General features: G+C 37.7%; 1 protein-coding gene across 3 annotated transcripts in view; it reads left to right on the forward strand.

The window, feature by feature from the left end:
* Positions 1 to 12235, forward strand: part of RFX4 (regulatory factor X4) — a 134241-nt gene that overhangs the window by 55367 nt on the left and 66639 nt on the right. The window lies entirely within an intron of this gene.

The following is a 12235-nucleotide window of genomic DNA, read 5'->3' on the forward strand; positions in this document are numbered from 1 at the left end:
GCTAAAGAAAAGGATCTAGGGAAACCATCTGATTCAGCTCTATGATTTGATGGAAACACTAATGATAGAGAAGAATGAGGAGACTATGTGACCCTGGGCAAATTCCCCCTTTGTGCCCAAGGGAAGCTCTTTGTCACCATGAATTTCTTAATAAATACTGACCTGTATCTATAGAGGGATTTTCCTCACTAGGAATTCCCTATCTAATCTCTCTCCTTTCATCACCCCACAAATGATAACTGTATGCCAACTGTTCAGGCCATTCTTTGCTTATAGCTTATTCATTGGTTTTGGGGAGCGGGGTCTGAATCTATAGCTCTCTGGATTACATAGAATGTTCCGAAAGGTCATTAATCATTTACCAACAGTTCCTTGTGAGAGAACAACTAGAGCAAGCCAAAATATAAGACAAGGGATGTGATATAATAATGAGAATGCACCTTTCTCTAGCTCTAAGGAGTTTGCAAAGCACTTTCCTCTTGTCCTGGAAGATAATGGAGTATCCATGGAAGAACTGACCAAACATGCTCAGGGCTGTCCCACTACAAAGCATCAGGGCTGAAATTTGAAGTCAGACCCCCCCAGTTCCAAGCTTAGTACCTCAAGGGAGGGGTGGATGAATATTATCAAATACAATTATTGTGTGACATGTTTATTTAAGAACTGTCTAGATGATCCTTATGTCTTATTTTCCTTGAAGGCAGGGACTTTTATTTTTTTTTTTTTGTATCTTTATATATCCGATACCTGGTATTCAGTAGGATCTTAAGAAAGGTTTGCTGATTGAATGATTGGTTGCCTTTTGGAACAATCTAGGACAAGAACCACTGACTCAGTGTTGGTCCATCCCTTGTCCATCCCGTGGGGTGGCAACTCTTTGTTTCTTCTGTCTACCTGTCCTTTCTTTTCCCCCCATTTTCATCATTCTTTCCTCAAGACTCTTTCTACTTAAATAACAAATAATACATCAGCCAGAAAGCCTACAATAATTGGATCGTGTGGTTTTCCCTGAAGAAAACAGGCAAATAGTGTAAAAATGCCTTCTGCCCAATATTTTCCGGCTCCCTCCGGCACAAGGGTGAGTAAATCCCAACACTCTTGGGGACTCTCAGTGCTGCTGGAATCCTACTCACACAATGGCCTCTATTCAAGGAGAAAATTTAGAAATGGAAACGTCCGATCATTCAGGCCTCTTCTGTGCCAGCTCATGAAGGAAGGCCTTCCTCCCCCTGCTCTCGCCATCCCCCGCACACATCTCCTGGCATTTCCGTGTTGTGTTAGATTCATTGTGCCCTGTCAAATCGAAGGCATTTTCCTTTTCAGCTGTTTACAGAGTGTAGGATGGCCTTCTCAAAAAGGAGGGAAGGGAAGATTAAATGGTCTAAATGGTCATACATTGTTCTCCGTTAGAGTTTATTTTTTTTAAATTAATCCCTAGGGTAATTTGTCTGAGTTTTTTTAAGTTCCCAAATCAGTAATTCATGAGCCCAATTTAGGTTCCTTTTTGTACTATTGATGGAGCCATAACTAGGCAGGAAGAAAACTCAGCTTGGCATCTTTTCTATGAAACACAGATTTTCTCAAAAAAAAAAACAATGTTCCTGCACCCTCTCTACTTAATAAAATCAGCAAGTATTGATTTATTCCCATTTATAATTCAACACTTTATTCAAAAGTCACAAAATATAGCCTTCCAAAGACTGTTGGAACTGAAAGGACCTCATAGAATAGAAATCCCTTCTATTCTTGTTGGGTGATCATTCAACCTTTGCTTGAAGACTTCCAATGATGGAGAACTCATTATCTACTAAAACATCCCCTTCCACATTGCTACATCTCTGTTAGGGAAATTTTTGTTTAGCCAAAATCTTTCACTCTTTTTCTCCTAATTCTGACTTCCAGGCTCAAGCACAAGCCTCCTTCCTCTTTCTCATGGCAGCTTTTCATATGTCTAAATAAAACTATCATGTTTTTTTCTATGTATACTCTTTTCTATAGCTTTCTGGATTACATAGCATATTCCAGAAGGCCACTAATCATTTACCAACAGTTATTTTTTCCTTCAATTTAGCCTCATCTGGCTATGGTGTCCCACCTTTTTATCAGATTGGATGCCTTCCTACGGATTGCCTCTAGTTTTTACAGTATCCTTCCTAAAATATGGTGGCGGAACTGAAATCAATAGTTCAGATCATGTATAAATAACGTCTTTGTCTTAGCCCAAACATTGATAAAAAAGTTGAATAAAACAAAACTAAAGACAGGTTTTGGGGGCACTTCATTGGAGACCTTTCTCCAATTTTTATGGGTATGTTATTTATTTCTCTTTGATTTTGGTATTTAACCAGCTAAATAATCTGCTTAACCTTGCTATTATCTCACATCCCATAATGTGAAGCCATGGCGGTCCAAAGTGGGGATCAACAAACTTATAAACTTTTGTGTCAGCAGGTGGGCAAGCCAATGCCAGAAATCATTAGTGGTATAAAATAAAAAAAACCAAGAGAAAACAGAAGAGAAGTAGATAATAATAATAATAATAAATTAGATAAAAATAGAAAGAGAAGAGAAGAGGGGAAGAAATAAAAAAAGAAAAGAGGGAAAGAGGAGAGCAAGGAAGGAGGGACAGAACTAGAAGGAAGAGAGATAGAAAGAAGAGAGAAACAAAAAGAGAGGGGCATGGAATGGTCTATTGGACTACATATATCATGTAGTTAGTCAATGAACATGGATTAAGTCCCTAGTATGTGCCTGGCTGTGTGCTAAGAAATGGGATACAAAGAAAAGCAAAGCTAGCCCCTGCCCTCAAAGAACTTAGAATCTACTTTGAGGACAATATACAAAACTGGGCTCAAGGGCACAGAAGATACCAGGATTGGAAGGGAAAGGCATGATGGGGAAATACAAGGAGGGCAGCTGGATGGGAAATGAAGAGATGGCACACTCCTCCAGGGGAGATCCTATGAGGAGAGACCTCTGCTCTCCAATCAGAAGGAAAGGGGGACCACAGGGGCAAAAGGCATTGAGGAGGTGTGAGTTCCTGGGCCAAAGTGATCGTGCAGGATCCCTGGGCATAATGGAGAAGCCTAGAGGATGGTACCAGAGCTGTAGGCTTACCCCCTTTTCTTAGTTCCTGTGTTAAAGCACTGCCCACAGTCCAGACCTCATTAAACTTCAGATGCGACAAGTCTAGTCTAGTTCCCATTAATGAAAGGGAAAGGTCAGGTCTGCACGAAATGCCAATTTAAGTGATGACTAGACTGAGTGTTAAGAAGAGAGCATATTAGGCTACTTATTGTTTAAGTCACACTCAAGTCATTAAGGATGACAAAATTCATCCTCGGTACCGCTGACAGATTAATCTTCCTAGAACATAGTCCTACCCTGGTTATTCCCCTGCCCCCAAAATATCCACCAAATAAAGTCCAAGCTAAGGTTTTTGCCTGGCATTGAAGACTTCTATGATTTGGTCTCAACTATCCTTACATTTATATTACATTCTGCATCTCCTCACTTACTAGACATATTGCACTATCTTAACACTTTCTATTTCAGAGTTCTCATTTTTCTCTCCATTTTTGAAAAGTCCTTTTTGCTCCTGTCTATTTCTCCTGGAAGCATCCCTCGATGCCTTTGTGAGGGATGTAGAAGACCCTTACCCAAAATGACTACTCAGAGATCATTTGGTAAAAAGCAGAAAAGTTGTTTATTGAAAACCTCCAGAGGATGAGCCATTCCATTATGAGATAAGAAAGAGAAAGCTCGTGATAGGAGGGCTAAAGAAGTAGTAAAGATACATAGCTTTTATACAAGAGGAGAGCATGGAGAAGGCATTAAGGCCTTCAGGCTTAATCAAGCAAACAGTGGTCAAGCTAATAGACTAAATATCGATAAATGTCATCAGCTCAGGTTAAGAAAATGTGTTTATAGCTGGCCAAGGCTCAAGTAAATATGGGCCTGCACATATTATATAGGTCATAGGGGAAACACAGAAATAATGAAAATGAAATACAGAAAAAGAGTTCATACATTCCTGTAAGTTCTTCACCTTCTCTCTCTCTATTCCACACACCTTTAAGATCCAGCACTCAGAGCAGCTCCTCTGCGGAGCCTTCTCTAATGTCCGTAACTAAAAATAATTCCTATCTCCCTTTTTTCCCCAGCACTCTGTCTTTTTCTGTGACCTTTACCAAGTTCTGAGATTATAACACATAAACACAATTATACTTTAAATTCTTTGAAGGAACTGATCATAGCTTATTTACATTCCTGTCTCCCTCCAGGGATTAGCACCTTGTTTTTGCAGACAGTAGGTACTTCATATAGGTTTATGAAATTAGGGAATATTGAATGAATACATTACAGTTGCAAACCAGTGCTCATCTTGGATAATTTCATAGATATAGCACTGAAAGGATCCTAGAGCTCTGAGTCCCATCCCTTCATTTTTTTTAGATAAAGGATATTAAGATGATGTGATGAAGGCTCATAGATTGATATCAAACAAGAATAGAAGCAGCATCCACTAACCCATATAAAAGTGTCCCTTCCAGTTGCATATTGACTTCATTTTAAAATGTAATATTTTTCATGTTTGATTGTATTTTATTCATATTATTAAATATTCCCCAATTTCATTTTATGTTAATTCAGGTTTCAGTGTTAATGCATAAGATGTCACTGTTGTAACTGGCAGGGAACTTCAAAGCATCACATCCAACCCACTCATCAATCAATCATTGATTATAAATATTTATTAATCAACTACTGTGTGCCAGTCACAGAGAGTTTGAATCACTTGCCCTGGATTACACATCTAGTAAGTTTTCAAAGGGAGATTTGATCACCCTTCTTCCTGACTCAAAGTCCAGCCTTATGTCCATTATACCAAATTTTATACCATTTTAATAATTGAGTCAGTATATTATATATGCACATATATTATACCATATTACATTGCAGTATATTATATTACATTTCATTGTATTGATTATATCACATTATATTACACTGTATTATGTTATGGTACATTGTATTATATTACATTACATTGTATTGTATCATGTATCTGTAATGTGTATTATATGTGTGTTTTCCCTCTAGGGCATTTATTCTTTTCTTACAGAGACTACTAGGAGCTCAGAAATTTCATTTTAGAATCAGATGTGGAGACTCATCATGGCTCCCACTATCACTGTAGATTCAGAACATAGCCCAACCTGTCTCATTTTCTCACCTTTTTGTACTTAACCACTAGAAATTCTAGGACCCTCATTGGGACTGTGAACTTCAAATCTACCACAGGCTGATCCTCATATGCTTAGGGGATTCTAAATTCCTAATAACAGAGAGAGAGAGAGAGAGAGAGAGAGAGAGAGAGAGAGAGAGAGAGAGAGAGAGAGAAAGAGAGAGAGAGGAAGGAAGGAAGGAAGGAAGGAAGGAAAGAAGGAAGGAAGGAAGGAAGGAAGGAAGGAAGGAAGGAAGGAAGGAAGGAAGGAAGGAAGGAAGGAAGGAAGGAAGGAAAAAAGAAAAAGAGAGATTCTCATAGAGGTAAAAGCTAACATTTCTGAAATACTTAAGATTTACAGAGCACTTTATCCATATTATTTGGGCAGAAAGCTGATGAATGACATGCCACAGGTTACATTGCTGGGAAATGTCTGGCAAAGTATTTGAACTCAGGATCTTCTTGATATCTACCATGCCATGATTTTGCCGCTTCAATCCTAGTCTCTTGAATCCACTCTGATTTTCTGCACTGAATCCCAGGCTAATAGCTTATATTCTAAGCTTCCTGTATCCACTCCAGGCCTAGCTTATTCCACTGTGTCAACATTGATTGCACATCCATAGTACAAGGGAAGATGTATAACAAGTTCTTAATTAGTTCTTGCAGATTAAGTGACTGAGGGATAACTGGACACTGTGGGGGTGCCCCTGGCTCCAGTGCACAATTATCCTACTTTCAGTATCAAGTGAGATAATATTTGTAAAGTGCTTAGCTCAGCACCTGGCACATAGTAGGCACTTAATAAATGCTTGTTTCCTTTCTTCAGTAGCATCCTCAACATCTGATAATATACCAGATAGATTTAATCACTTCTCCCCGACAGAAAGTGTTCAATTATCTTAGAGAACCAGAAAGTAGAATTTAAAAAAACAGCCCAAAAGAAAGGTTCACTTTTGGCCCTGGGGAGATGCCGCATTCAAAATCTTGGAAACATTTTCCTTAGTGTAGGATCATGATTTTTTGATCATGAAAGATCAAAGCTTCATTGGAATTTTGACTGGTGTGGATTTCAGAAACTATCCTCAGAGATTATCTAGTCCTTCTTCATTTTACAGATGAGAAAACTGAGGCTGACAAGGGAAATGATTTCTCCAAAGTCCCATCTATAGAAAGTGGAACATTCGGGATTTGAACCCATATCTTCTGGCTCCAACTCTGGCACTCTTTTCTTTAAGCCACACAGACGGTGGGGGGTGGGGGGAAAGTACCAAAGCTCAGATTTCAGTTCAGTATAAAGGAAAAAACAACTTTCTAACAATGAGAGAATCGACTGCCTTGGGAGGTAATGGGCTCTCCATCACTTGAAGTGAGTCTATAAGTGGTAGCTCAAGGACCCCTTGTCAGGGATGATATGGAGGGTACTTTTGCATAGGGCCTTTCTGAAATGCTGTATGCTGTCTTTCCTCTTCTCTAATTATTTATACATGTGTTCTTGCATGTCCTGGCCTTCACATTTAATTGCAAGACACTTGAGGGCCAGGACAATGTCTTATATTTCTTATATTTCTGTATCCCTTAGCCTACCTTGCATAATCCTGGGAGTGTAGAAGCTGCAAAAAGATAAATATAGACCATCTTCAACTTTTGCAGGGACAACTTTCCTAGAAAATGTCAAAAATTCAAATGTTGATACACTGAAATTTTGGGAAATAAGACATTAGGTCTTAAACCATCAAAAACTATATTATTTCACTAGAGATTACAGAAAATATACTTTTCAGAATATAATTATCTATAACAAAACATTAATTCTGATAATATATGTTTTCCTAGCTATAACTATAAAATTATTAACCACAAAAATTATTAACCATAAAATTCAGCATGCAAAATAAAATTGGTTAATATGCAAAACATTTTTCTTGTTAATAATTCCTTAGCATTCTATGATCTTTTGTCAATGATAAAAATAATTTCAGACAATATTCACTTTTCGTGTCACACGAAATTGGGAGGATACCAGGTTCTCCCCAAACTTGCCCATATCCTCCTCTCATTTTTTCTTCCACTCTACATAATGTCAATATGTGTGGTTGTCAACATGAAAGCAAAAATGAGGTTACTAATAAAATCCCATGGGTGCTTGAAGTCATAAAAGTTAAATGCATGACAAAATAACTCTAAATCTGTATACATATACTTTAACATATTTAACATATATTGGTCTACCTGCCATCTGGGGGAGGGGGTGGAGGAAGGAGGGGAAAAGTTGGAACAAAAGGTTTTGCAATTGTCAATGCTAAAAAATTATCCATGCATATAACTTGTAAATAAAAAGCTATAATAAAAAAAAAAGTTAAATGCATGAATGTTGAAGATTGTACTCAATGGAGTGAATTCTTTAAAAAAATAGCTTTTTTATTTTTCAAAATACATGCAATGCAAAGATATTTTTTTCAATAACCACTCGTGCAAAATCTTGTGTTCCAAATTTTTCTCCTTTCTTCCCCCTCTCCCCTAAACAGCCAGTAATCCATTATAAGTTAAACATGTGCAATTCTTCAAACGTATTTCCACATTTATCATGCTATGCAAGAAAAATCAGATCAAAAGGGGAAAAGAAATGAGAGGGGAAAAAGCAAGCAAACCAACAACAACAAAAGCTGAAAATACTATGTTGTGATCCACATTCAGGCTCCATTGTTTTCTGACTGGATAGGAAGGACTCTTTCCATCAAAAGTCTATTGGAATTGCCTTGAATCATCTCATTGTTCAAAAGAGCCAAGAAAGGACTGAATTCTTAACTGTGCAGTACTATCCAGCACTAAGGAGATGTATTTGGTATAATCCCTGCCTTCCTAGAAGTTACTTTCTAATTATAGAGATATATAAAGATCTATGTTAAGATTCAAGGAAATATATAGCATTCATTTCTTACCCTAGCACAGAGCCTGGAATATACCAGGTGCTTAATAAATGCTTGTTGGTTGATTGATTGATCTAGCTAAACTGATTCAGCTATCTCCAAAACCAGTTTTTCTGAAATTTTCCATTAGTTTTAGATTTTTCTAAATCCATAAAGAGTTATTCAGATTCAGACATATTTTGTGAAATCCTGTTCATTTTTCTTTTGATAAAAATGTCTGACACAGATAAGTCTGTAAAGATATGAAAAAGAGAAATTTTTTTAAATTGGTGTAAGATCTCACAGTGTAGCCATTTTGGGGGAGGTGGTTTCACTGGTGTGGGTAAATTTGGGGGTGAAAGTTCTTTCCAAGTATATGAATCCTCTCCTTGTCTTAGAATTTTTCCCCTGAGGCAATTGGAGTTAAGTGACTTGCCCAGGGTCACACAACTAGGACATGTTAAGTGTCTGAGTCCTGATTTGAACTCAGGTCCTCCTGACTTCAGGGCTCTTGCTCTATCCATTGTGCCACCTAGCTGTACCTTTGTCTTAGAATTTTAAAGAGTTACTTCAAACACTGAAAGGTGTGTGACTTGCTCAAGATCACATAGACAGAAGCGTGTTAGAAATGAGACTTGAATTCAGGTCCTTTGGGCTTCAGTTTTCTATCTACAATACCAGCTTTACTTCATACTACAAGATTATTATTTCTGTTTTGTAGATCAGGAAACTGAGGATTTAAGGGCTTAAGTATCTGGCTCAGAACAAACATCCAACATATGTCAGAATCAAAACTTCAACTCTAATCTTCTTAATTTTAAGGCTAGGGTTTCATCATATTGTCTTCCATCCTCTCTTAAATTTAAAAGAAGCTCACCTTGCAGCAGATGCTTGAAGTAACTAGGATACATATATCTCTTCTACTGGTAGGGGTGGTGCAGTGGATAGTGCATTAGCCCTGAAGTCAGGAGGATCCAAGTTCAAATCTGCTCTCAACACTTCCTAGCTGTGTGACTCTGGGCAAGTCACTTAACTCCAATTGCCTCAGCAAAAAAAGAAAGAAAAAAGAAAAAGAAAAAGCTGTTTCACAGGACTTGGTTTGTGCCAGAATTTGGATTCAGATCTTCTCCCAGAATGGAACATTTTCTTGTCATTGTCGTTTTGGTTTGGTTTTGAAATTATAATTGGGGTTAAATGACTTGCCCGGGGTCACACAGCTCGGAAATATTAAGTGTCTGAGGCCGGATTTGAACTCAGATCTCCCAGGGCTGGTGCTCTATCCACTGTTCATCTAACTGCGCCCCTGAATATTTTCTAGTATCCCAATAAATCCGTACTTAAGTATATTCAAGAAAGCCCAGGTTTAAGATAAAAATGGGGAAAACATAGTCTCAATATTGTGACTTTTTTATTGCAAATATTGGTATAGAAAACTCTCAGCTGTTATTGTCGGTACCTTCAAAATGCATCCTATGGAGAATGGGCTCCGTCAGCCAGCAAACCAGCAGCCTCATTATCTCTCCATAATAGGATGAGGCTAAATTCAAATATGATAAAGTTGTTAAATAGAAGATAAGAAAATGGACCGAGTGGGGGGATTTTTCTTTTTTGATCATTAAGAAGTTGAGGTCCTAACGTGGCTTTGTTCGCTATGTCAGGCTAATGATCCCCTCTGAAAGAGAGGAGAAAAGAGGGAAATTTCGTCAGATATGAAGAGAAATAATTAACAGCTTTTCATTCTGCCAAGGGAACTGACGTCCCAATTAGTGACAAGGGGACACAAGCGGACTCTCTGGTCTTTGAAAAGAGGTTTTGTTGAAGGTCTATGAATTTGGGGGAAAGATGCCGTGATAATATTCCTGTGGAAACTCACAAAAGAGAGATGTTTCCCTTACAAAGCGACTGCATTCATCTGTCCATAGAGCTTATTAAAATGGCCATACACCACCCAAATGACTCCAATGGAAGCCGAGTCTGTCGGAGGGACAAAACACACATAGAAATTTACTTATTGGGGAGGAATCGGGCTTTTACAGGTAACTGATTAATTAGCTCGGAGTCCGCAAACCAATTGCCCGGATCTGATAACAATGGTTCGCTGCTCCTGGCCGGGATATTGAAAATCATGTGATTTAACCTTTCCTTGTGAGTCCTGGTGGCTTATTTCACAACCAGATGTCAGGATCAGGGTCAACAAATAGATGGGGTCATTTAAATTTCTTTGAGAAAGGTTTGAGAGAATACTATTTCATGGGATCAGCGGTTTCTCTCAGTGTTTTAACTAGATCACGAGAGATGTTAGACTTCATCTTTTGCCTTGTGTTCCTAACATTAATAGAGCAGAGTACCTTTGGGACACATGGTCCCATGTGCTTAACACTTTATTAGTGATTGATCTCTTCTTTGCCCAGCTTCTAGAGTTTTTCTCACTCCTAGTGACATCTGGTCTTGGCAGGGAGAATTCATGTATTTTATTTGTTTTTCAATCTACTTCATTTTCTTTTATCTATTTAGTATCTATGCCTAGATACTAAATATTAGATTGTAAGCTTCTGAGGGCAAGGACTATTTCATTTGCACATCCCCAGCAGATAGAACACTTATTCTTTTCTGAGTAACTCACTGAATGAATTGAATCTGAGGGATTCAGTTTTCTCTTCTATAAGTGAGGAAGTTCTAAATGATCTCTGACATCTCTAAAAATCTATGTTCCCTTTGCTAGGCACTTAACTACTTGTCGAATTGAATTTTAGCTCATTTTTAAGATTAGAGAAACTATATCATGGAAAGAGCAGATTCATAGAGCTGGCTCCAAAAACCTACTAGTTATATGACTCTGGATAAGTCCCTTTACCTCTCATAGCCTTATGACCTCTTATTAGAAGTAAATATAAAAATAATGGTATTACATTCTTTGTAGGTTCATTTGGGGGAAAGGGCTTAGTAATCCCCAAAGAGCTGTAGTTATAGGATTGTAAACTCCTTGTGAAAATACAAAAACTATATGCAACTCAACTTTGTATCTTCCATAGTGCCCAGCACCACGCTTTGACATAGCTGATGCTCAATAAATGTTAGCTAACTTAGATATATATATACTTAAAATCCTATGTGCATATGGATTTTCTGTCGCAAATACACTGTAGGAAATGATCTGAATGAATAAGTAAAGGAAGGATAGTACATCTGGTCCTTAAAAAAATTCAGTCCCCAAATTGTAATAATATAATAAACAAATATAGTAGACAGGCAAGCATGAAACCAAGTAATACAGTTGGATTGAAAAGTCAATTGAAATTTAATTCCAATTCAGGCATCAATTAAGTTGCTATCCTGTGTAAAATACTGTGATACCAAGATAAAATTATTAGAATGCTATTGTAAAGGTTCTGCAATTGCTCGCTCAATAAACAATTCTCAATTCATTCTTTAATTGAACAAACATTTATAGACACTTACTGTATCTTGGGTATTGTACTGTGCACTGAGGATACAAAGACAAGACTCAAATAGTCCTTGCCTCCAAGGAGCTTACATTCTATTCAAATTGGAAATTCATTCATTTATTAATTCAATTACTTGCCAGGCATTGTTCTAAATACTGAGAATATAAAGACAAAACCAAAACAAGGCAGTTCTTCACCCATTTTATATTCTGTTAGGGAAAATATAAGATGTAAAGAGACGAGCACACACATGTTTGTTTGAGGAAAGGGAGTGAGAACCAACAACTCTGGGGAAGAAAAAGTCTCCTCAAGTGACAAAACATAAGGATTGAGTCTTGAATGAAAATAAGATATTTTATGAGATGACGAGGAAGTGCATTCCCCTCCACACTACCTTAGCCTGTCCAATCCTTGTTTGTTTTTCCATAGATCATTTAGAGCTGGAAGGGATCTAGTTTAACCCCTTCACTTTGCCAAGTAGGGAAAATGACCTCCCCAATGCCACAAAGGTGGCAAGGATCCAAGGTGGAATTTAAACCTAGTTTGCTTGACTCCAGAGTCAGAACTTTTCTCTGTTTTAGACTGATGCATTGACAACAAATAGTAATCAATCTGTTGATATTTATTGGGCTGGTTTGACATTGTCTCTCCAG

The sequence above is a fragment of the Antechinus flavipes genome, chromosome 5, assembly GCF_016432865.1.
Source record: "Antechinus flavipes isolate AdamAnt ecotype Samford, QLD, Australia chromosome 5, AdamAnt_v2, whole genome shotgun sequence".
NCBI classification, from domain to species: Eukaryota; Metazoa; Chordata; class Mammalia; order Dasyuromorphia; family Dasyuridae; genus Antechinus; species Antechinus flavipes.